Raw genomic sequence first — 26,582 nt, 5'->3', positions numbered from 1 at the left:
TAACTTGAGGCAGCTCCATATAAGGCTTCACAACCAACCGTTCGCACAACGTACGTTTTCTTCAACTGTGTTGGTAGACAGCACATTGATATCGTCGGTAGATGTGCCTTTTTTGACTCCGCAACGCATGACAGTGCGCTGTATTTTAAGCATTCACTTACACCAACGGTACCGCTGAGTCCGGGTGTTAGAGCGTTCTGTTAACTGTTACCATCCTTTCCTTTTATTTTACAGCAGACGTAGGATCCACAGAGAATATCAGATTCAGAAACACTGCCTCCGATTAGTAAGTATTCTTTTTGCGAACTATTTGCATTCGTTGCGTGATATCTGACCAACTAAATACGGGCCTGGCGTGTATCAATTCAGGCCGCGTAAATGTTTCTGAGCGCAGATTGTAGAATAGATGGTCTGCTTGAGGGGCGACATTCAGTTATCTACAATGAATACTGACGGTGTGCGATTAGTAAATTTTGCAACATGAATTGAATACGAACACTGTAGCTAGAAGCTGAATCTAGTATTGACAAACCGGAATCGAATAGGAATCGAATACTGGTAAGAATATTCTCAGAAGTTCCGAATGTATATAGAGAACAATTATAATCTTCCGAAACAGCTAAGTGCCGGCGGCGCGCTGTGCTACGAAGCTATGACTAGTAGAATTATAGCTTTTACAAGTCCACTATCCATCTTCCACTAACACCAATTAGATGTAATTTGAGCCAATCGGAACCCGGTGTATTAACTTTATGGCTATGATGCTGTACTTATAGCCGAGGTGCCTTTTTACTACTGATGACGCGAATAAATATACTAATGCCCCATGTGAGTGAGAAAAATATTTACGAGCGATGGACATCTAGATCAGGAATCAAGGCATAGTTTCCAATACCTGGCTCAGCCTTGCCTCTTCACCCATTCAAGAAAGCTATGTAGTACGAGCGTGTGAACACCGCCACACAATAACACCATGTCACGCCGCAGTGCCCTCCAAGCTTCGTAGATCTATCGTGAGAGCGTGCTGTGGGGCGGCGAAGTAGGCCCTATTCGCCCACAAAAAATCTCTAGTCTGCCTTGCTGGACCTTCGTGACTATTATCCGTAAAGTAACCGAGAGCCAAAGAGAGTATCTCATTTGCCGTCAACAATATTCAACCTGTACTACTTCATTCGTTCGGCGATTGCAGTAGGATAATTTGAGACATGCTATTAAAATTTTGAATATTAACAAATTCCTAAAGGAATCTTGACAGTGAAAGCACTCAAAAGGACAAGGACGACAGAAAAGGAAGACATACAAAGCGCTTACTTTCAACTGATTTTATTTCATGCAAAAAACAATTTTATACTCATGGTAATCACCTGCGCATGCTTACAAGAACATTACCAACGAGTGATAGCTGGCACATTCTTTCAGACAACCGGCGTGCCGGATGTAAGATAGGACATCTCTTTTTCTGACAACAAAATTGATGGAGCGCTTACGCAATCATCGCCCGTTCGTGCTGTCTCAAGAGCCTCCACAATCTCTCTCGTTATAAGGGAGTAATTACTCATTGACGTCAATGAGTAATTGGTGGACGTCAATGAGTAATTACTCCCTTATTACAAATCTACTCCACCTTGGGGGTTTCCCCTAAACATTTTTGGTCAACACTGTTTCCACTTCGAGTTATTGATCAATTCGCTCTCGCCCTACCATAACCTTGCCGTCTCGGTTAGCTCAATTGGTAGAGCGACTGCTCCGGTGTAGCGGTGGTCCCGGGTTCGAACTCCGGACCAGGACGAATTTTTCTTTAACTACGAAGTTTCTGAGAAAGCTGTATACCTTTCCTTTGTAGCCGTATGGCTGCGCTCGGGTGGACGTCAATGAGTAATTACTCCCTTATTACACATCTACTCCACCTTGGGGGTTTCCCCTAAACATTTTAGGTCAATCTCTCTCGTTATTTAACATTTACTTTTAGAACGTACCTTACAACCAACTCGAAAACCAACACTCCCACTCAATTCCATTATTCCTAAAGAAAGCAATTGAAGGCAGTGAAAAAGCCACAGCTCAGCCCGAGATATTTCAACGTTCTACGGAAACCCGCGTGGCGAGGGAAATTCTGCATCTGAAGGAACAAGCATTCGCCAAGAAGAATTCAGCGAGATGTGGCGCAGACGTGGAATGCTTGTCAGGATAAGCGTAGCGTAGTCTTGGATGGTTCGCACGGTGAGCTCATTCTCCTTTTCGAGTCTGAGTCAGGTCACAGGCGCTTGATCCTTTTAGGCGAAGTGTTCAGCTCTCTTTGCGCCTTCGTGTCCTACAGCCTAAATTCATTGTTGCACATCGGTCGGCAGCGTTTCAGCGCCCCTCTTATACCCGTGCAGTTTAACAAACATTGTATTTGTTTGTTAGCCCTGGAATTATCCGACCCCTTAATCATACTAAGACTACAGCCAGCGCTGACATGGGCACAATGGCTATTTCAGGCATTAGAGGCCAGCGATGACAACAGTCACTGTGACTATGCTGCTTTTTTTGGGTCATTGCTTTGGGCGTCTGCGCCAGTATATACTTTGCATTCACTGTTGGCACGCGCATTGCAGTGTCTGCTTTTGAGAGCATGCCAGCGCAACTTTTAAAGAGTGGCTCAGCTTACTAGCTACCGCCCGCTAAGAAAACCGCTTTCCAAGCTAAGAAAACCGCTTTCGAATACTGCGTTGAAGGCCAAGCCCGCCTTAAGTCAAGGGTACCCTTCCCAGTTGCAAATATCAGGCTAACGCCCCTCATTTGCGTACAAGAATCACTGCCAAGTGCGGCGTACCGGTCGCCTCAGTTATAGGTCTCGCTTGAAAAAGAGGTTTCCCCATAAACACTACAGACAGTCAGAAGCCCCACATACGCCAAGCTTCTTTTGTATTCCGAAGCGTTATTGATGTGTCTAGCGGCTTTGCGACTCCGGACGGGCGGTTCTGAAACGAGCACTGTGCGACTTCCTGGCGACTGTCGCTTTTCGACTACAGCATTCATTTGACAATGGCCTTTTTTGAAACCAAACGCTGTCACGACGACTGGAACACGCAGCTGTAAAGCGGTCCCAATGAGTTCTGCGCAGCTGTAGACTGCACGCAGGCTTTAGTCATAAATTCTGCTGAGAAAGGCATTATGATTCTGGTGCATACATGGAGCAATGATGGCAGTTTTAGCTGCTTACTCAGACCGGTATTGCAAGCATTTAGGCGTTATATACACGGCAGTATCTTGGCTGTTACGAGGCGAAGTTTGACTGAGACAGCCTAGAAAGGGAGGCAAAATTCTTACGGGCACAGGAGAGGCTAATATTTAACAAAACGGTATTATTTTATTCCTAGTAAACTCTATTTAATCCCGCTACCTTGACTCACATGAACATCAGTCCTTTAGCATAGTTAGAACAGACCCGGTTTCAGAACCATGTGGCTAGAAGGCACTGAAGGTTACTTTGGAAGTTACCGTAAGTCGCTTTTTTCCTCTACAAATGCTCTACAAAGCAGGGATGGCAATTCATACCATCAGCTCATCCTTCTGCGCCAGTCGAGTAAAGCAATAGTGCAAAAACTATATTGTATAGAGTGCTATCACTTTTTAAACTGAGTTATTTGTTACAATGTGCTGCTTGCTATTTTTTTGGCCCAGTGTGGCTGTTTTGTATGTTTTCTTGCACTTTGGACTGCAAACATATAAAAGGAGCATCACACTGATCGCGCGTATATATTAATGCGAAAGCATTATCTGCTCAACGAGAAAAACTCTCGGCTTCAACGCTGACCAACCGCAAGGGTACCTCGAGTCTCAAGATGATGGTGCTTAGCGCCGCGACGGACCCTTATCCCCCATAACGAAGCTGTAATCCGCAATGTGGCAAAAGGTTGCAAGATAAAGGCTAGAAACCATGAACGGTGGCAGTCGGGGTCGTGGTAAAACACCGGCCAACGGACTCCCTCTCTGTCTATCTGGTGAGGTGCTCCGGAACCTTCCTGTGCTTAAGACGGTGAAACACAGGTGACCTGCTAGGAACCGTCAATATACACCTATCGATGGATAAACAAACATCAAATAAACTTTATCGGTACATGGAAAGGTCCAGCGCCGAAGTACCTCTAGATAAGACTTGCACTCACTCTGAACACATTCCCGACTTCCTTATTGTACACTTTCTGTATGACATGGCCAGGATTCTGGTTCATGCGCCCCTAGTTCACAAATCTGCCACCACGCGCCGCATGAAGTTGAGCTCCTCCTTCTCCTCTTACATTCCTCCTTCCTGGGTTGGGAGAGAGATGCCTTCCCCTTCCCGCATTCTCCACTTCGTGTGCGCTCCCCTCACGTGAACCCAGCTTTTCGGGGCCCCGAAAGAGATTCCCTTTATTCTTTTGTCACCCAGCGTATTCAAGGCGCGCTGATTGTGTCGCTCCCCTACTCGCTCCCTTCTTTGCTGGGGTGAAAGAAAAGAAGCCGGACCGTGGCTAGTGCGGTGTACGCATGCCAACTTCGTCAAAAAATTTGGGGGCGGTTTAGCCCTGCTAACTACGAAATATTTTTCGAAAGCAAGTTTTTTATGTGGTCCCGACGCGCTCGCTCGTGAGCGAGCGCGTCGAGACCGGCCGTGCTATGCTTTGGTTGTTTGCTTTGAGAGGTTGAGTCGTGCCACATGAATGCGTACTTTAATCAAAAGTGCTCCCATCGCAGTGAGGCTATACCATGGGCTGCTGCATAAATTGCGACAAGAAAGCGCGCCCGGGGTGGATAGAAGAGATTACAAGGACTATTTTGCGTGATAGGTACATTTTTTATTAAGCGCGTACAGTGACCACATGGGCATAAGTGACACTGATATTGCGTACGCATTAACAATACGAAAGCAATGAAACTTCCAGGGACACTCGTTCAAGCAGTGAAATGCGTAATTCCCGACGCTCATACTTAGAGCTCACTCACGAATACTTGTATGTGGCTCTTACTCTGTGCATTAAACATATTAAAATCGTGTATTAATCACTGCATTTCAACACTCATGTTATTGGCCTCGATAGCAGTCAGCTCTTCGAAACTTCTGTCGATGTGGTGCAAATGCAGTACGAATGCGTTGAGTGAGCAAGTGCTGCAGTATAATAAGCGGCAACACCTGATGCTGCGCTTCATGCTTGTTTCACTGACTCATTGAGCGCGGTACGTGATTTATCCAATGTAACAATTAGTAGTGTGGTAGTTCACATTTTCTCTAGGTTGGTAAAGTGTCTCCGATGATTATTCGTTCACCGTCGATAAGGGCTTTACCACTGCTGCAAGCGATGCTAGTTTTGGAAAATATTCAAGTGGTGTACGCAAACTATGAAGAGCTAAAGAAGACTTCATAGACCGGCATGCTGGGAACTATTCCGAAGCGTTTCCCGTCTGTTCGGCAAGAAACTACGCCTTTACCCAGAGCAGCACTCAAGAGTCAAACCTTAGTTAAATGTTGTTGATTATGATTTAAATTTCTTGAGAAATGAAGAGAAGTTATTTTAGATAACACGACGTTTAAAAGCTGACTGGGTTTCTCAAGCGCGGCGGCTTGGCGCTACACCCAGCCCGCTTGTGCAGTGGGCCACGCGCGCGATTCATTAGCGAGAGGACGCTACGTGCGCGCGGCCCTGAATATGCAGTGAATTTACCCGTCATGGATGCGAATACGTGCAACAATACCTAGGCGCGCGCACGCGAGTGGCGCGAACATATAGTTTTTTTTTTTGCATTTTGCATATGTTGTGCAAAGCTACCCCTGCCTTTTTTCTCTGTCGCTTCGCTACGTACTTCTCGCTATCCTCTCCCTTTGCCTTTAATTCCACCGGCGCAGCTCCAATGTTTGAGGTCATCATCATCATCATCAGCCTGACTACACCCACTGCAGGGCAAAGGTATTAGATAGCAATCACCGCGGCCGGCAACATTTTTAATTTCGTTATTGTATTTTTGTCAGTTGTTGTTGCCTCTGGCAAACCACTACTACTACTTCTTCAAGGAGGGACTGCAGGGGAGTTGCAGGTTCTTTTTAAGCCCACAAACGCGGGTTAAGCACAGGGAGCTATTTCAAGGGAACGATTAACATTCCCCCGCGACTTTTAAATCAGCCAGGGCAGCAGGTTGGGCATGTTGGTTATTCATTTGCATTTGTGATGGAACAGCGCAAAAACCGGTGTTCCGGTGTTTTACTCTGTTCCATCACACACACAAAAAAATTAACTGTGCCATGACTTAGGGCCGTTTCACATGCATGCGATTCTCGCCTGCGACGCTGTGACTGGGGAGGGCCGTCGGTCCAGCCGCAGACGGCCTGCGACCAAGTTCCGTCCGGTTGGAATTCAGTCGCAGCGTCGGTGTGTTCGCTCTGCGACTGACCAATGGGCAGCGCGGAGAGGGCGCGTGTCACGTGGGAGCTGTTGCCGCGGCCACGGCCGGTCTCGAGGCGCGCTTTTAGCCGCGGCAACAGCTCCCACGTGACATCACGTCACGCGCCGTCTCGGCATGGGGTCACGTGGGAGCTGTTCCCGCGGCGTAATCAAAACTGTTTATTCTAATCACAACATACGAAATATTGCCTTGCATCTAAAAACACGCTGGTCATAACATCGTCAACACATTCCGTGCAGCCTTTCTGTCGAGTTTAATCGTGGGTTGCCTATGCAAACATCGACCAACCTTGCGTGTCCCTCCGACCGAATTCGCTGGGTACGCGTTGCATGTGAAAGCACTGTGCGAAAATCGCACTGCGGCGTCACCGACTAGGCTGACTATTTTCTTTCTGCGCAAGTCTGGCTCGGACTCGAGCACAATGGTTCTGTTGGAAGTCAGTCCTGTTGACAGACGCCTCGAAGGGCTAGGCCACCGCGCTTCGCTCTACGTTCATTTGTTTGACGTAAGCATTGTGCTGCTTCACCTTACCCCCATATTTCACAGCCTACGACACCAAGCACTTGAAGCAAGGTATTACATACCACGCCTTAGGCCTTTTCTTTAGGATGACTGTCTTTGGGACGGTGGAGGAGGCGTCCGATAATGGTGACCGGCTTGTGTGTAGTTTACATCCCTTCCTTTTTGAGAATACTGGCCAAGGTTTCGCTGACTTCGTCTTAATCAAAACTTGCTTGCATTTCACTGTACCCTTCGGACACGACTTTTTGGCAGTGTTCTTCCTACAAAGGCTACAAGAACAAAACGCACTGTTCGCAACATCAAACCCTACTGAAAAAAAGGTCTATGATGCAATAACCTCATAGAGGCTTCATCATAGAATATCGTGCAATTTTTATGACATATCATACAATTTGTATGATATTCTGTGGCATCTCTATGATGACTGTGTGATTTTACAGAAATGTATGTCATTTCTATGATAACTTTCTATGATTTGTATGATAAGTATATGATATTTGTATGACAAACTGTATGAGTTTATTGCAACATACAACTTTTTCCAGCAGGGAACTGATGAAGAAGAGGGAGGTGTAGTACCATGAAGGGCGAAGGATGATGTGACTCATGTGAGCTGTTGCATAGGTAGGGAGAAATTGGTGTTATTTTTTAAGAGCGGTTATTTTGCAACGGGGGATCGGTCGTGGGTGGTAAGGGGGCGGGAGAGAAAATGACAGTAGGGGGGCCTCCTGTTGTGCCTTTGCCTGCCTTTCTTTTTCCCCCTTTTACTTTTCCTCGAGTCGTAGAGCGCAGACCGTGGTTGCCTCTGGAGTGCGCTGTTTTTCTGCTCCCTACAGTGAAACAGGACTGAATCGGCGCCTCTCCGAAAACGGCCCGGAAAGGTCTCATACATGAACGCACTCTTGTCTCTAGGCTGTCATAAAAAAAAAATCTTACAACCCGTAATGTGTCAGTCCTGGCGAAGGGTCACTCCATGCGCGAAAGAAATCTCCCAAAAATGACATCAGAGCTTTTGCAGAGGATCAGTTACATTCTTTAATGCCTTCCACCAGCTTTGTTATAAGCAGAGCGCGTGGTCATGGCGTGGTACGAAGAGTTGCACAAAAATAAATTTCGGACGATTTAGCGCGGTTACTCCACATGCGCAGGTGCGCCCGCACTCCGGTTTTCACTGAGGTTGCGGTGTTCGGATCCATTGCGCACGGATGCTGTTGAAGAAATGATATACAAAACACAGCGCAAGAGACTGGGAGTTTAGGATTCGGGATGCTCGGTTGCGGCGATGTAGTTGTCTAAAATTGATCTGTTCGCGCTGGCCCGGGTTCGAAACCCACTCGCGGCCGTAAAACATTTTCGATTATTTTATTTCAGGTGAAGCAGGCTTCAGACATACAGACAGACCACGTCGAAATCGAGAATTCAAGCCTTAGTGCCGCACCAAAAAATGCGACCCCGTCAGCTGGCTGTTGTTTTACCAGTTTGTGGAGGTGGCGGTTGATAAAAAAACGGCCGCTCGATGGAACCGCAACACCGAGTGGCCGTGGTTCTCGTCTGCTCACTTACTGAAAAATACGGCATGCTGAAAGGCTTTTCCTAGAGCCTTTACTTCGTTCCTTCTCATTAAACGTGCGTGCACTGTGTTATTATGGCTTGTGTGCAGTATCAAATAAAACAAACCATTGTGAACGGGCGAGACCTTTCAGCGGCCACGTAATTGGTGAAAGCTTCAAAAACCGCGTGTTCTCGCCTTGTGTGGCTAGAAACCAGTCGAATGTAGCAAACTTTCCGTTTCTCTAGAGATCATCTGGCGACGACAAAGCGTCGAGGCTCCAATGTCACTATATCAAAAACAAAAAGAAAACGCTCAGAGTAGAACACAAAAATCACAGGACGTGACTAACACTGTAGAACGCGAGATTTCAGGTGATGAATTTCGTATTTCTTATTGGCATTTATTTTCATATTGCTTTCAATACGCATGGCCTCACTTTTCTTTCACTCGTGATGTAACTGTGCTCGTACCTCTCAGACGTCAACGCCAACACCGACGATGCACAACCAAGAAACATGCCCTCAACAGCTGTCGATGTTAATACGTCGCAGAGCGTGCACTGAGAATGCAGACAACGAAGGCAGCTCCGTGGAAGATACCCGCTTTCACTGTGGGTCGCTTGGCGGCCTTGATGTCCGCTGACGCACCCTAGCATACTCTCGACGTGCCGGCATTCATTGTGTCTGAAGTAAATGGACAACTTGCAGAATTGCAGGAAAGCTTATTTACATGAAGGTCTCTTCAAACCAAGAACCCTCGTTCACAGACCGCGTTTCCACTTCCTGCTCGGCTGGCTCAAGGGGTTAGCGCGAAGGGGGATGAGTCAGTAGCCCTCCATTGTATCGTTCTTGGAAGAACGTGAGGGGGGCTGCTCCCTAATATGCCGGAACCTGAAGCCTCGACGCACGCCTCCAGCCATCGAGATAGTGTAAAAAGAAGTTGCCGAAAGGTTACCATGATGCGTTCTCTTGACAAGTACCTGTCCCGACCCGCTCCTCACATCCTTTCCACAACTTCTGTCTTATATTGAAAACGGGACATCTCCCCCCTCATTTTTCGAACGAGAATGTTCGGTTGAAAAATTGTTGAGGGCACTCGATATGCTGAAAGTGTGCTCCAAGGGCCCTTCCTTGGCGTACGCGCTCAAGGTGGGCGCTCTTGGAATGCCACAGAACCGGTATAAGCATGCGCACTATAGGAGACGTCACCGGACCACCACCGGAACGCACGGGCGCTCGCGCACGCGTAGGAAGCGGGGTCCGGTTTACGACATTCGGAGGACAGCGGGGCTCTCGGCGACTCTTTTCTTTATGGCTTGAAGCTCTATCAGGTTCCCAGAACTTTTCGCGGTTCGAGTTGCCCTTCAGAACACCCAACCTCTTTTCTTCACGGCTCGAAATTACTTCCGTCGGCTTCAGAGGGGGAGCCAGCCAGCACCAAGAACATGGAGGTGCATGCCCTTTTTCGGCTCCCGTTCGGCGTACGCCGTCGCTGTACTGCTTGCAGCATCGGTTCATGTTTGGTAAAGTTCGGTATGCCGGGCACTCGGGCAAGTGGTTTGTCAGCGGAACGTTTATCATATCCGTTCTAGAAGCCGCGCAGCAGCTGCGTGAAAGTGTGGAAGTTAAGCTGAAAACGATCTGGCTCCCGTGAGAAAGTCGGAAAGAGGAAAACATATTGCGTTAGAGCTGCGCTGGCTGGACTGTACAGAACAAAGACCCACACGTACTGGTAGTACACGAATAAGTGTAGGCCGGTTTTTTGAAGTGAGCGTAGTTCTAACATTGCAATCGCACGAACTAACCCTGTTACAAGTAGAGATGCCGTGTTTTCGGTATTCGTTAAACTCCGTTAAATTCCGAAAAATGACCCTCGCGGCATTTTGATATGAATGCTGGAAAACCAATAAACACTGATTTTCAGCCGTCCTTGAAGAAAAGAATGCCAGTTTCAAGTGAAGAAATGTACTCTACTTTTTTTTTCTCTAGTTCACCCGGAACACAGCCGCACTGAACTGTCCTTGGTACCATTCCTTTCAATCGAAACCAAATTCTGTTGTCGCGTTCCTTTGTCTTCTCTTTACCAGCGTGACGGTTTTCAAGTGTGTAGGTCAGGCATAAGTTTCCTGTAACAAGGAACGCAACAGGACACGAGAGTACCCAGGACAAGCTCCCCACCCGACAAAATCTTCTGCTCTTTCCGCTCAGCAGTGCTTACAGGCTCCAGGGGAATACGGCGGGATTTTCACATTGCCTGCACGTCTCTCTCATTGCCAGTTTGGCAACTTGCCACTGTGGTTCCCCTGAGAGCTGGTACTTTTTTTTCAGCGTTCATTCATGTTCTTGGTTTCTGGAGAACAATCAAACAAAAGGTGAAAAGCTCGAGAGCGTGCTAGCAGTACTCGCTATCCCCGAAGACATGACTGTATATATAGTTTTTGTGAAGTGTAATCACGTGGTATAGAACATCGAAGCAATAAACACAACAATAAAATCATTGGAATCAGAGGAGGCACTTGTCTGCCGCGTGTACTCAATCCTGGTTCATCTAGCCTGCACCTTCACTGGTCAATACCTTCCTGAATGGTCAGCGTTTGGTGCGAAGACCGATATATTCGCTACTCGAGAAGCTATGAAGTCCGCGAGAAATATATACGCAGCTTCCGCGAAAACTCACTTGATAGCGATGACTTATGGCATCAAGTGCAAGTTGTGGACCCGTCCATAGAGCAGGAATTGATGACAAAGAAGTCTTTAATGGATTATTTTAGCCTGCTGTGAGCTCTGCAGACCACCCGTTTTTGAAAGAAGGATCTCAGAATAATCGCTGTTCAAAATTACATCTGCTGACGTTTGCTTTCACAGCTTATGGAGAGCGCGCTGTAAAGTACGGCCGGTCTTGTTAAAACCATCTCTTGATTTTCTTGCCGTCCCCCCGTCAAGCGCAAATGTAAAACGTGTGCTTTCTGACCGCATTCCTCCGATGGCTGACAAATCTCTCAATGTACGTGTCCATTTTTTTTTCACTACGTGTAAATATAACATTTTATACTCTTTAAAGCCTTATAGTTCCATTACGAGAAAATCCGGCGCCGTGCGTTCGTCGTTCCAAGTATTTGCGTGTGTATGTACTACATACACTGCAGACAATCCAAGCGATGCCATCACTGGCAAAGGCTCAATGCGGTGGCAATATTCCCAACTACATTCGCGCCAAAATTTTGAATAACCTTATGTCGTGCAGCGTTCCGTTGCTGTCATAGCATTTCTCTTTTATTTTTACTCGTTTGGGCATTAATTCATTGGGTAGGGTGTTTGGTATGTGTTTAATAAAAAAATTCAGGTGCGTTATATTTTCTCCAGTAACTATACACTCTTAGAAAAAAAGGTAGTGAAAACGTAGTAACGGCTGCTGTTACAACCTTTTTTTAACCCTTACTACCTATGTACTATGTTGCTACGATCTTGTTACTACCTCGAAAGAAAATTAAGTAGTAACAAGGTAGTAACTTCTGCTGTTACTACGTTTTTTGGCAGTTACTACACTTGTACTACCTCATTATAACCCTGGTAGTATCCATTACTACCTTGATCTGGAAATGGATGATCGGAATATGCACATGTACGTATACTAACATTCCCGGTGACATTGCTACTCAATGCCCCATGTTTTTATATAATGAAAAAAGGTTTCCTAATTGGCAGCAAATCTAACAAAATTGCCAGTGCTGTTTTTTTGTTTTCAATACAATATACGCAGCGCGTATGTGTTCCATTCTTTAGTTTGATTTCTTAATTGCACTTTTTCACCAACCCCAAGCTATTGTGCCTGACTTGTGCTCATTTTTCCTTCTGGTTTGCTACAAGATGCACAAAAATGGGCGTTGAGTTCCTGATGTCATGTTCATGCACTCCTTGTGACACATTAGAAAGTCACCACGAAGTCAGGTATTCATGTCTTTCGACAATAAAAACTCAGCAGAGACTCTTTTTCGTTAACACAGAAGATTTCCTTATGTCATTGGCCATCAGCCACTGAAAGGTCCTTCTCAACAACATTGTTGTCCCGTGCGAGAATGTAGATGCTGCTACATTTACACGCAATGAAAAGAACAAAAACAACTGTGGCTGCACATATCACGGCACATAAGTTGACAAGCTAACGTTTGGTGGCGTGGCGTAGTGGTTAGCGTGGTAGGATAGGAAGTATAGAAACAGGTTAGAAAGAACTTGAGGATAGAAAGTCAAAGGTCGGTGGTTCGAATCCTCCTGAAAGCCGGCATTTTTTTTTAATTTTTCTTTTTTTTTGTTTTTGCTCTAGTTTTTTTTTGCCTCTTATTTTGCACTATTACTATCTTATATGCATAAGATTCTAATGTCAAAAGTCATTAGATTATTTCTTAAGGTGTTTTCTCTCGAGAGGTAGTAAATGTTACTACCTCGCAGTTACTACGTACAGTTACTGAGAGGTAGTAAATGTTACTACCTTGCAGTTACTACGTACAGTTACTACCTAGGTAGTCATATATGTGACAGTCGTTACTACCCCAAAATGTAGTAACCTCAACTACCTTTTTTTTTAGAGTGTACAGACGCTTTACAACACCTATCCCGATAAACGCCGGTTTCTCTCCGGCATTGAAAGTAGAAAGCGAAAATCATCGAACCAAAGAGAAAAAATAAACACCATATAACCCCCAAATGGAAAAAAAAGAAATACTGAAAACACGGAACCCTAGGTTTTTTAGTGAAACGCCTTAGCAACGAAATAAAGCACCCAAGCACTTTCCAAGAGGCGCCATATGGTGCGTGTGTCATTATTCCAGAGGGGCCCCTGCCTCATTCCAGATAGAGGCAATTGCAGGCCAAATCTATTCAGGGTGTTTCACGCAACTTGAACCAAAGATTACAAAAAAAAAAGGGTTGCTGCGTAGCTAGGTGAAACCAACGACATGTTGTTGCTCACTGTGTGGCGCTCCTCAGAGTATTTCTTATTTTCGCTTAATTAGTTACTTATTTAAGATCAATTATACATAATTTTAACGTTTACTGTAAGGGAACGTGCATTTTGTTAAGTTGTACAGGGGCGTTACGAAAGAACCGATCCAGTTTTTTGTAGCAACGTAAGTGGCCCTTTTTTCGAGTTTTCATGGAATGCTCGCTAAATATGAAAAAGAAAAAACACTTCATTGCGCTCTCGCGCTACTGCATTGTAGCGCTGCCAAGCGCGTTCTGAATGAAGCGTGCGCGCTCACCTTCTGGAAGTGAGCAGTCGACGCCGCTCTTAGCATAATCTTGAAAGTGCGATCAGCACATTCTTCCAGCATGGAAAGCGCACGGCGTGATCTGCCAATTGCGATAGGGCTTTTATGAGACATCGCGCAGGCAAACCAAAAAATGAAGTAAGCATAGGCCCTAAGCAAAACTCTGTGCGTCAGCTTTTCTTCAGAGCAAAAGCCCCTTTACCATGGCAAGGCGGACCGTCCCAGGGGGAGAAGCTGGGTGCAGCGCTAAAGTCTCCTATTCCACGCTTTATGCTCATGTACACTAGGCTTGTGTCTTAAGGTGTTCGTGCTGTAACTGAGATTGAAGCTTATGACACATGTTTCTTGTTAGCCGATATGACAATGCCCCGGCTGATTCTGAAACCGTTTCTGGCGTGCAGAAACTAGTTTCAGACAAAAAAAAATTGAGCTAAAAATTACTTTCGTAACACAAAAAACAATTAGCGTTATGTAGGACGTTTACTAAACGCAATAACGAGGCTACCTCAATTTCTGGCTCCTCAACGCAAATGTATTTTTTCGTGGCTGTTTGTTCAGTTCACTCTCCATCTAACCACTGTCCAGGCTCGTGAGCTTATCTCGTCCTATCTATGCCCATTTACCTCATCCTTCACAGTTTAGATACCTTCCCGACCATGTTGTTAATGATAGCAACTGTCAGGCTTTTAGGGCTCCGCTCTCTGATTATCGCAGCAAAATCTTGTCCCGTTGTCTCGAAAAAGTTCTGTGCCGCTTATGGGACGTTTAGTCAGGTCTTATGTGATGTGTATACTTGCAGTAATTTTTGACAAATCATCGCTCGAAGTCGCACGAAGAAGGCACAGAGCCCTGTTAGCCGCGACCCGACTTTTCCTTTTCTTGCACGCCAACAAAGGGAGCACGGAGGGCAGCCGCACAGCCAGCCCGCCTTGAACACGCTGGGTGAGAAAAGAAAAAATAAACGCAATACGGCTGGTTTTGTTGACACACAGGCTGAGGACACGTGGTTTCCGAAGCTTCCACCAATTACGTGGCCGCAGAAAGGTCTTGCTCCCCATGGCAGTGGAACAACAGCGACCTGATGCGATCAAAGTTTTTTTTTTTTTACCCGGTCGAGGCTTCTTAGTGTTCGCCTAGGTCCGTCTTTATGTCTGGAGTTTTCTTGACCTTAAAGGTACCCTGCGACGTAGATAAAGTATGGGGTCTTTATTCTTTGTATGCAGAGTAAGGGACATTGTGAGTCTTGAACGCGCAATGAGATCACCGAAATCATAATATTTGATATTTTAATCTTCGCCAGAAATGCTTGCTTCGAGCCGATGGCGTCGCAACGCGGCGGCCATTTGTGGCAGCGGAAATGAGGTGGCATCCAGATAGGGCGCTGCCGTTCTCATTGGTTGGGCGTCCAGTTTGCATATTGTTCCTTTATACTTGCGAAATAGATCCAAAATATTATGTCTCTGAGTACTAAAAGCTTTTTGGATGCCACAAAAACTGGAAAGAAGCAGGGAAAGCGAACGAAAACTAACAAGAATACAGCTAGGGGCGACACTTTCCATTCCGCTTCAAACCTTCGTGGCGGCCAGCGCTGTTCAAAAAACGTTGGCTCAAACCAGGAAGCGCGCGCGTCGAGACCGGCCGTGACCATACCAAGACGGCAGCGAAAAAAAAGCCAGTCGACACACCTTGCCCAAAATTGTGAAGAGAAAGGCCGGACAGGAGACGGTAGTCGAGTTTGGGGGGGAGGGGGCTACTGCCTACAGACTTCCAGTCCGACTAAAAAAGAAACTTCGGGGAGCTTCCTTTGTTATTAGCCACCCCTGCCCTGACTACGGTGCCGCGTATACGAGGGGGGAGGGGGGGGGGGGGGGGGAGACGCCGTCAAAATGCGCGGCTGTCTACAGCCCCGACAAAGCAACAACTGCATGCACGCTTCCGCTGCGTGTGCGCTAGGCGCGGTTCTGATTGGTAGCGCCCAATCTCGGCACTGGGTGAGTTAAATGGGCAAGTGGAATGCGTTTTCGCCTGAGCTTTTCATTTTGAATTTTCAGAGTGGAATAACTTTCGTTTGCGTGTTCCGATTTCAATAATTCTTTTTGCTCTGGTCTCTGGAGAGCATGGCGAATCTATTTAATGATATTAACTGGTACTGAGGAAATCATCGCGGTGCCCCTTTAAATAAAATTAACTAAAAGAAAATACCTTACGGACTGAGTGGGTTGCGAATCCGGACGGCGCGATTAGATTAGTTTTGCTGGCCACTGCATCAGACCACTACATCACTGCCTTTTGTTCTATGTACATGAACCATGTTCAAACCATATGGAAAGCAGTAGCAGATCGACATGACACGTAATACGACACACCTCAGCAGCACAGCACTCGCTCTTACATCACCGCAGCCGAACATCCCGTGTCCTAAACTACCCGTCTCTCGCGCTGTGCTTTGGGCATCTTCTGCATCAACTTGCAGCCGTGATCAGTGGATTCGAATATCGAAACCGCAGTGCTAACACACCTAATTCGCATTTGCTGTAGCCACGACAAATGGACCAAAATTTATTTTTGTGCCACTCTTTGTGCCGTGCACTGCTCTCTTCACAAAGCTGGTGGCAGTCCTGCGTAACCAGGACGTCAGAGAATGCAACTGATTCTCTCCAAAAACTCTGATGGGATTTTTGGGAAATGTTTGACCGCATCAGTCAGGAGTGGCACATTAGCAGCTGTAAGGGTTTTTTTTTTTTTTTACGTGAGCCGGCAAGGATGCGTTCATGCATGAGACCTTTCAGGACCGGTTTGGCAGACACGCCAGCTTTGTCGTTCTTCAGCGTCGGAAGTAAAAAAAACAGCGCACTTTAGAAGAAAGCTCGGCCTGCGGTCCACGGCTCGAGGAAAAGTAAAAGGGGAAAAGGAGAAAGGCACACAGAAAGGTACAGCAGCAGACAGCGCCCTCTCCCTACTGCCCTTTGCTCTCTCCTCCCCCTTACCCCCGCCACCGGTCACCTACGTACCTCTTGAAAATAACGCCCTTTTCTCCCTGTGTTCGTCATCCATTTAATTCTGCGAATCATGTGTCGCGTTGTCATAGCCTTTCTGAGAGGAACATATTGTCAAAGAGTTGTGTCGGAAGGGTAGCTTGAAATTCAAGCAAGTTTAGGTTGAAAGCGATGCCCACTCCCGCTTTGAGCAAGCGGTTCGCGGGCGGTTCGGTTGTTCGATTCCCAGTGCCCCCGGGTACCTATCGCTTTCCAATGCATACAAATTTTTTCGTGGTTTCTCTGAGGTGAATTGACTCGAAAAATGTCTTTCACCAAACCTTATGTAGAAGAAAACACTGTTCCATGGCGCTCTTTGGTGCAAGGCGGCCCTTGCACCATTAAAACTTGTCAACAAAAGAAAACATCCTTATGAAAAAAAAACGCAACGAAAACAATTCTACGCGTAGGCTAAGTACACGCCAGGAGTAAAAACGCGTATGCAATCTGTACGTAAAAGGCGTCAGCAAAACCTTGGCCAGCATTCGCGGAAAGGAAGCGGTGGAAACTGGGTACCAGCCGGACATCATTATCAGGCGCCTCCTCCCCTGTCCCGAAGACCCGTCGTCCTACAGAAAAGATGCAAGGCGTGGTACGCAAAAACCCTGCTCGAGTGCATGATGTCGAGAGCGGCGTTTACTTGAAGGGGTTTAGTTGAGGAATTCAGTTGAAAGCCGGTTACTGGTTTCATATAAACACCGCACAGTCGGTTCCGGGAGTCGAGGAAGTGAGTCCAGTCAACTCCGCTGCAGGGGGGGGGGGGGGGGGGGGGTTGACTCGCTCAATCCCAACGTAAGATAGCACGTAAACCGGATAGAGACGAAGAGTCGAGTTAGCGGGAGTGGAGAGCATAAATTACGATCCTGTTTTTACGCTTGCGCCATCGCGCCTGCGAGTCACCGGTGCCGTGCCGCAATCTTGGAGGCTGCCACTGCCCTCACCCGCTGCGCTGCTCGACGCTTGGTATCGCTGCAGTTGAACCGGTTTCGACTCGCTAAAATCTAGTTCATGTAAACACGCAATCGTCGAGTCGGGCTGACCTTACACAACTTGACCCCCGATTCGATCTACCGCAGTCCGGTTCATGTAAACGAGGCTTAGGCTGGGGACACCAACAATATGACGGAAAGAGTGAAGCAGCACAAAGCTTATGTCAAGCAAATGAACAGAAGCGCAGTGGCCGTACTTCCCAGCCATGCCACCACAGGGGTGACTTTGACGGCACTATTGTGGTGGAAACCGAACCAAACTGCGCAGAAGCCTTCTACTTGAGTCATGACGGAGGAGAATGTTGAATGTTTTCTGGGAACCACTCCTTTTTCCTACATCCACGGTTTAAGCTTCGTGACCCTGCGGTCGACCTTATGTGGGCTTAAAAAAGGCTCCGCAACGCGCCCGCAGTCGCACCTTCAAGAAGAAGTAGTAATCGTTTACTGACAAAAAAAATACAAAAAGGAAGCACGACAGCTGCAGCCGGTGGAATTCACGGAATTCAGAGCCGGGGAAGTCACAGGGAGAGGATAGCGAGGAAAAGTACGGAGGAAAGCGACCGGCAGAAAAGACGGGGAAGCTTTGTACACAATTCACAAAATGCAAAAAAGTATCAAGTTCGCGCCGCTCGCAAGCTAGTGCGTAAGCATTATTGTACACATTTACAACGCGCGTAAATTAACTGCATATTCTAGGCCGCGTGCACGTAGCGTCCTGTCGCTACTGGACAGCGCGAGCGGCGCATTGCGCAAGTGGCCCGGGTGGAGCGCCCAGCTACCGCCTTAAAGCAGAAACAGAGCCGGCTTTGAAACGTCGTGTTATCCTTCAAGAACTTATTTGGCTGGCGTTTACTTCTCAAATAAATGCAAATTATAGTCATAAAATTTTAATTGGATTTGCCTCTGGGTTGCAGCTTTGGGAAAAGGCGTAGCTTCCTGCACAGCAAATGGCAGATTTGTCAGAATAGCTCACAACATGCCGTTCTGTGAACTCTTCGTTATCGCTTCATAGTTTGCACACACTTTTGACATGAACGCGGAAATTAGCAGCGATTACGGCAATGGCAAAGCCCTTAGCTACGGCGAATGATCGAATAACTAGAGGCACTTTAACAACCTAGAAGAAATGCTGTGAATTACCACACTACGAATTGTTACACTGGACAAATTGCCTAATGAGGTAGTGAAACAGGCACGAAACGGAGCACCAGGTTTCTTGCATAGAATCCTGCAGTACTTGCAACGTACAAGCTTATGGGCGTCTATATATGTACAGATGACAGGAGTACAGCAAGAAGCCAAACGAATTCGGCTTGATTGGGCTTGTACCCTTACAGAAATAGCTTTATATTCAATAAAGAGACTACAGAGGTACACTGATTTCAACGCATCCCTGCTGCATTTTGACCGCATCGCCTAAACTTTCGAAGAGCTGAACGCTATTGAGCTTTAAGATGTAGCGATTAATGCGCTAATACCTAAGTTTCGTGGCTTTGTATAGTTAATGCGCACGCATTTCCACTATCACTCATCCTCAAGTAGCCACTGTATGCGTTTGCAATAGTAAATGTGTCTGTAAAGCTCCGGAGTTTGCTTATAATCCTCTATAATACCCATACATGGCGAGCACTTTTTGTAGCGGCCCATGTTTGTGTGCCTACATCCGATGGGGACACTTTTAATAAAAGCGCGCATTCACAAGGCATGACTTGATCTCCTTAAAGCAAGCAAAAAAAGCGTAGACGTGCGCCTAGCCAAACGCACCAAGAGAGGGCGCCACACGTTTCTTGCCGATGCTGAGGATGCATGATGAATAGAAAAATAGCCAGGGAAAAATTCTGCCTCTTTCAAATGTAAAATACTTTACATCAATTAAAAGATGGGACATTTCGCTACCTAAAGCTCCTAGAGCAGTCCGATATATTGTAAATCATGGCAGCGGTGAGTGATCAAGTGAGGACAAGTGGGGTTTTTTTCGCGACCTCGTCATAGGCATCATGTGACCATATCTCATCGCGCAGGGTAAACGCAATATTTAGGCCACAGTCATGAAACTTTACTAAAAGAAACTTTATGAGGTATTTAACCCCTCAGGGTCAGAGCTCGCTTGTAACTGTTATGCGTGATGAGATATTGATTTTTTATTTTTCATCGCCATTCAGTTACGCGCCGCCGCGCCGCCGGCTGTCGCGAGATGGCGCGACCGGTTTTCCGAGGCGCATGGGCCGGAATCCTGGGGATTGAGCTGCTCCAGTAGCCTCCATGTCTGGCTTCCTGATTCCGAAGGCTCTCGAATAATTCGTCGCAAAAAACTACAGAGTCAAGAAACTCTCCTCTGGGGACCTACTTGTTGAAGTTGGAAATAAAAAGCACCTTCAGAGCCTCCTAAAACTGCAGCAATTTGGCCACCTACATGTGACCACTCAGCACCGTAGCCTAAGCACCATCCGAGGCGTGACCTCAACCGCAAAACCAATTCCAAGCTCCTGGAAGGCTTCCGTGACTAAAGTGTCATCGCCCTTTGTCGCATACCAATAAGACGGAACGGTGAAGAGAGAGCTAAAGACACCCCACATTGTACTCACGTTCTACCGGACACGACTTCCAGAATCGGTGAATGCGGAATTCATTCATTTTAAAGTTTGACCGCATGTTCCGAAACTACGCAGATATTTCAAGTAGTGCACTGCACGGGCTCGGGCCGGCCCGAAAGCCCGTGCCCGGCTCGGCTCGCGGGCTAGGCCGGGACATGATCTGTTTTGCCGGGCCTGGGCCGGGCCCGGCCCTGAAGTTGCGGGCCCGGGCCGGGCTTGGGTCCGTAAAGAAACGGCTGGTGTCCGACTATTCATTCTCTTTTGCAGAGCGAAGTACACAACTGCGGCATTGGAGCAGTGATACGGATGAGCTATGGGTTATAGTACGCGTTGAGAAAAAAACTAAGCTTTACTCATTGACTATTTCCTTATTTCCCCGCCTCGGTGGCTTAGTGGCCAAGGCGCTTGATAACTGAGCCGGGGAACCAGGGTTTGCTCCCAGCCTCGGTGGCCGCATTTGTCTTTAGGCGGCAAGCATGACAGCCATGTACTTTGCAGTATCATTGCTCGTTGGAGCAACCCACGTGGTCGAAATGATCCGGAGCCCTCTGCTTCGGTGTCTCTCACAGCCTGACTTCCCTTGGGCCCTTAAGCCCCAAAAACATAGCTTTTATTTTATAGCTAAATTTTTCTTATGTGAGAAAATTCACAAACTAAAGCGCATTTGGTTTTCTTTTTGATCAGCCGACCGGAACGTCTCGTAAATGAAATACCCACAAACACTCGCGAGAGTTTGTAAATCTTATTTCATAATCACATCTATCCCTCCTCGCTTCTTCAGTCTGGTTGACATGACAAGTGTTTTGCCTTGTAAGTTATCACGGGGTTCGCGCGTTATCTTCTGCTCCACCAGTAAGAGTAAAATTCAACCGGTCTTAATTGGCCATTGATCGTTCGTCATCCCAAAACATACCTATACACTATTAGAAATGCATTCGGGAAGAACATATGAGTTTAGGACGCTTATAGTCCTCAAAACACACACCATGAAATACTCAAGCGTTTTAGCTTTTCGTGTCTGCTGAAAGGCGACCAGTTCGGATATCAGTTCAACCTGTGAGATCGCGTTCACTTAAAAAATGTTATCCCACTGCTTGCCAGGCAGCTTTAATTTTATACTTCCGGGCTGCAAAATATAACTGATTAAAATCATGGGGGAATGCAAAGTAGTCTATTACGCGCGTATGCTGCCCTTTTTATTTGGGTCTCGGAACTTCCGAGTTTATCTTTGCGCACCTACACAAGATCACTGCCCAAAAGACGGGCCTGGCGAGCACTACTCTTAATCACTTCCTGCTGGGTTAAAAAGAACCAACTTTCTGTAAGCCAAACTGTGGTTTCAGAACCTTTGTCGGCCAGTATCTTGTCGGTCTAGTAGCAGTCTACTTGCTCAGAGTGAGCAGTATATCTCAAGCGTTACTGTGAAACGGGCCGGGCCGGGCCCGGGCTGGGCTTCTCTCCGGGATTCACGGGCCGGGCCGGGCCCGCTAGAGCGATAATTTAGCGGGCCTGGGCCGGGCCCGGGCTTCAAGCCGTGGGCCTGCACCGGGCTCGGGCTTCAGGTCGCGGGCCTGGGCCGGGCTTGGGCCTCAGATTGAAGCCCGTGCAGTGTTCTAGATTCTAGTGCCAAAAGTACGGGCAAGGCTCAAGTACTTGTCGCGGGAAGCTCACCTGTGCAAAGTGCGGCGCACACAAACACCCCACTGAAAACTGCAGGGCCACCAACGCAGAATTCCCCAAATGTCACGAGCCACACGCTGCTTTCTCAAGAACTTGTGGAATTTTCAAGAATGGTAAACAAATCATCCAACTAAAGGTAACAGAAAACATCACATTTTCTGAAGCCCGGAAGAAGCGTTCGCTTCTCTGCTCAAGATCCTCTGCTGACGCAGTGCTTGGGAGGGGGGAGAGGCGGGTGGTGTTTAGTCTCGGTGGACCCGCCGTACCACTCTGCTGATGCTCGCTTATCTCAGCCCCTCAAGAAGAAGCCATCGGCGGCACCAATCTTCCACATCCCAGAGGTAAACTTCCCACAGACCTCTGGGACAACAAAGACTCCTGAGTGGGAGTCTATGCCTCGTGGCAGATCCCTAATCGTTTCCCGTGAAGACGCTGACGAGATTGGAAACTTAGGTACTTTGAGGAGACCCATAGCATCGACCTACTAATTCGGAAACAGAGGCCACTGGTTGGCACCCTTTTCCCGTAAAAACCACGGCCTATACATGATGCAGCACCATATGCCTGATTACTTGAATTTCCTGCTAAGAGGAAATGTTGAAATAAATGCCATTACTACACAAAAGCGAACAAATATCTCAATCCAGAAAAAAAAGGATATGGGTTTGGCAGTAATTTTTCATTGAACATGATTTGTTGCACATGATTAAGAAGCTACTCTGTTTTTGTAATAGTTTTCGGTCTTTTGGTGTATTGCATTGTTCTGCAGATTTTATATGAATATTTCCTACTTGTTTCTAGCGTTCACGGTACGTGATTATCTTCTTTGCTGTCACTTTTCTCGAATATTTTGTTCAACGCATATAGAAGGTTACCTCAGCTGTATACTCTACATTTGTCAGTCGTACATACGTGCTTAAGTTACGTTTTATGTATTCGAGTAGTATATACACCAGTATAAGAGTGTCTGTATGTATTGTAACGCCTGTATGTATTGTGCATTATTTTATCCTGGTTCTCTAATTACCTCTAGCACGACGGTCTGTTGCACACGCCAAACAGGTGGACAGACCTTGTCAAGCAACTTTGTTAGTAGCTTTTTTTCCTCCCCTGGCATTTTTTTTCTTCTGTCGTGTTGTCAGAAAGGAAAAATGCTCTGTGAAGGTTAATGGTTGAATATATACTGTTAATTGATTACGTTAAAGCTTTTGGCTCAGTAGAAAACTCAGCAGTCATGCAGGCGTTGCGGAATCAGGGTTTAAATGTCTGTTAGGTGAAAATACTGGAACGTATTAATAACTGCTGCACAGCTGCCGTAGTCCTCCATACATAAAAAAATCGAATAAGGAAGGGTGTTATCCAGGGAGACACGATTTCGCCAATGCTATTAACCGCCTGTTTACAGGGGGTGTTCTCAGGCCTGGATTGGGAACAGTTGTGCATAAGATTTAATGGAGAATAGTTAAAAGGTTTTGCGATTTGCTGATGGCATTGCCTTGCTAAATCACACAGGAGATAAAATGGAAAGCATGATCAATGAGTTCGACAGGCAGAGCGGAACGGTAGGTCTTAAAATTATCATGCAGAAAATCAAAGTAATGTTCAACTGTACCGCAAAGGAACAGCAATTCACAATTGATAGCGAATTGCTGGAAGTAGTAAGAGAATCTGTCCACTGAGGGCATTTAGTGACCAATGACAGAGATCATGGGAAGAAAATAACTGAAAGAATAAGAATGTGGTGGAGCGCATACCGTGGGTTCTCTCAGATTGTGTTTACCAATATCCAGCATGAGAAAAGTGTAGAACAGCTGTATCATTCCGGTAGTCGCCTATGAGACAGAAACGTGGAGGCTAACGAAAAAGGTTCAGCTTAACTTAACGACAAAGTAGCGAGCTGTGAAAAAAAATGGCTGACGCTTACTAAGGTTAAGCCTAGTCAGATGCGAAGCATATAGATGGCTAGGCTTGGTAAAGTTCCTCGCTTTGTTCTTCAGTTGTTGTAGAACGTTGTCGCCGAGCCGCATATTGAGCACGCCGCTTAGCCAGACGCTCATCCCGCTCTTCACCGGTCTCTGTGGCACGCTGAAGCTTCCGCTTCTCGTTCAAATCAGCCCTGCTTCTAGGCGGCATCCCAACACCTGGCCGCCTCGTAAGTGCCCGGAGAGCGAGGCAAGCTCAGCTTTATACCGCTGCTGTAGCGTCACGTGGTCAGCTGCAGCGCCTCTGATGTGGAGCCTCCACCGCCGCGGCCGACCGCGCGAGCCGGCAGCCCATCTCTCCTCTGCTCTGACTCTGACGTCATGTTGTCACGTGGTCAGTCGCCGCGCCTCTGATGTGGAGCCTCCAACGCCGCGGCCAACCGCGGGAGCAGGCAGCCCATCTCTCCTCTGCTGTGACGTCATGTTGTCACGTTGTGTCACGTGGTCACGCTAAAGGTCAATGGTAGCTCCACCGCCGCGCTCGACGGGCTGTAGTGTAGCTCTAGTAATATGCTTCGCATAAAATTATAGCCGTAACATTAAGAGACTGGCTGCGTGAAGAGTGGTTGAGGGAACAAACGCTGGATATGTCTTCCTGTTTGAAATCAAGAGGAATAAATGGGCTTGGGCAGGACGTGCAATGCGTAGCCAAGATAACCGCTGGTCCTTTACGGTAATGGAACGGATTCCAAGAGAAGGCAACCGTAGCAGGGAGCGGCAGAAAGTTAGGTGAGTGGATAATGTTAGGAGGTTTCCGGAGATACGGTGCCCGCATCTGGCAAAAGAGAGTGTTAATTGGAGAGACATGGGAGAGGCCTTTGCCCTGTAGTGCGCGTAGTCAGGCTGCTGATGACGATGATGATAATGTAGCCTGTAATCATATCGGTTGTTACCATTGTGCTACATCGTGGCATAGTTGCACAGTGTGGGCCATCTTCGAAGCCATTTTACTGGGACAGATGAAGAACAGATCACAGAGTTTGCCAAAGAAGAAAGAACACAAGGACAGCAGCGTGAAATCAGCACAGGCACTGAGGATGAGGCTAGTGGCGGCTGAACAAAGATTTGAATAGAAATTATTTTGAGTGTCATTATTGACTCGCGTCTGCAGTGGCGACGAGCCGAGGACTTGACTGCCTGGTCTCTATCTTCTCGTCTGTAATGTGATCCGTAGAATCGCGAGTGAACGTTGGGAAAGCCACCCTTCCTAAATGCTCAGACTTCATAAAGTATTCTTGGCTATTTGCATAATATACCCACTGCCTTTAATTTGCCCCTTGGTATTACAACTTGGCGGTCCTGAAATGTTGTATAGAAAGACCCTAATAACAGACTTAGCAATTCTGCAGGCGGCAGTGAAGGACGCAGTTTTTCATAAGCCACTATCGAAATGTCTTAGACTAGTCTCTTCACAAAGGTTTCTAATGCAAGTTGGCCGCCTCGGAGAGACGGTAGCTGGCGAAGCCCTTCTGCATCGGGTCCGAAAGAGGTCTCTAAGGCTTTTATGTTCAGAAGACAAAGCAAGCAGTTGACACCACCTTTGTCATTTGCGAGCCTCCATTGTACGTTCTCTACTTCCAACATTCCGTTAAGCACAGGCCTCCTCTCGCGGCCAAGCGTTCGCTAGTAATCGAACATTGCAAACTTCTAAAGTACCGTAAAGGTACAATGTTGAAAGAACCCTTGTTCGTTTCTTTTTCTTTCAGTGCACCCTGACACTAAGCCCAGCAGTCTACTGCGGTTCCAAGTGCTCGTGCTTCATGTTGGGACGTTTCTTTGGAGTATGCATCGATCCTAATCGGCCGTTTCCGAAGCACCTTGTCGGTTCCCACTACCACCTCTTCAGCCGCTATTAACGAACGGAAATAAAGAATCTGCGTGGTGTAATGCGCTGGAAAAAGGTTATTTCTCATCTTGGTTCAATGACAGTAATAGAGCGAACAATCCTGATAAACACGACCAGATTTGTACAGTCTTCGTTGGTGATGACTGATTTTTAAAAAAATTAACTGTCAACGGAACTCTACCTTCAAAGTCATGTTTACTTAACGTATCAGCGATGCCCTCAAATTAAACACTGTGATATACCAGTATGTTTTTGACACCTGAGGAAAGGTTAGCTTTCTGGTTTATGCAGTCAGCATTAAAAAAAAGCTGTAGGAGAGACATGAGCTCCGCCTTAAGGGTGTGACGTGATACCGTTACTGGAGTATTCCCAGATATGGGCAACTGGTAATTCTCTACTATGTATTAAAATATCACTAGGAGTCATACCACTCCTGGCGCAGTGGTGAAGCGGTTCAGCGAAGCGCTACTGCCCCGGCAGGGGCGTGTTTCAGGCTGAGCAGAGCCGCCGGCCGTGCTTGTGAGATCCGCGTTTCTCTTCCCGAGCAATCTCTTGCGACCAATCATTTTTTCAACTGCCACCTGCCCCCGTGGCAAAATTATGATGAGGTCACAAGGTCCCATGACCTATTTGAACTGCGCCACATTCCATGCGCGTGTTGCGGCCACGAGGCTTCAAACGGTCGCCAACGCTGACAGC

General features: G+C 47.0%; 1 long non-coding RNA gene across 1 annotated transcript; it reads left to right on the top strand.

Moving 5' to 3' along the window:
- Positions 1–232: 232 nt before the first annotated feature.
- On the top strand, positions 233–25,924 carry LOC149370182 (uncharacterized). Its single transcript, XR_016291022.1, has 2 exons — positions 233–286; positions 25,744–25,924. It is a non-coding gene; the product is annotated as an uncharacterized LOC149370182 (long non-coding RNA).
- The last annotated feature ends 658 nt before the right edge of the window (positions 25,925–26,582 follow it).

Source organism: Amblyomma mixtum, chromosome 1, assembly GCF_055824585.1.
Source record: "Amblyomma mixtum isolate Tamu chromosome 1, ASM5582458v1, whole genome shotgun sequence".
In the NCBI taxonomy this organism is placed as follows: Eukaryota; Metazoa; Arthropoda; class Arachnida; order Ixodida; family Ixodidae; genus Amblyomma; species Amblyomma mixtum.
This window is presented reverse-complemented; position numbering and strand designations above follow the sequence as displayed.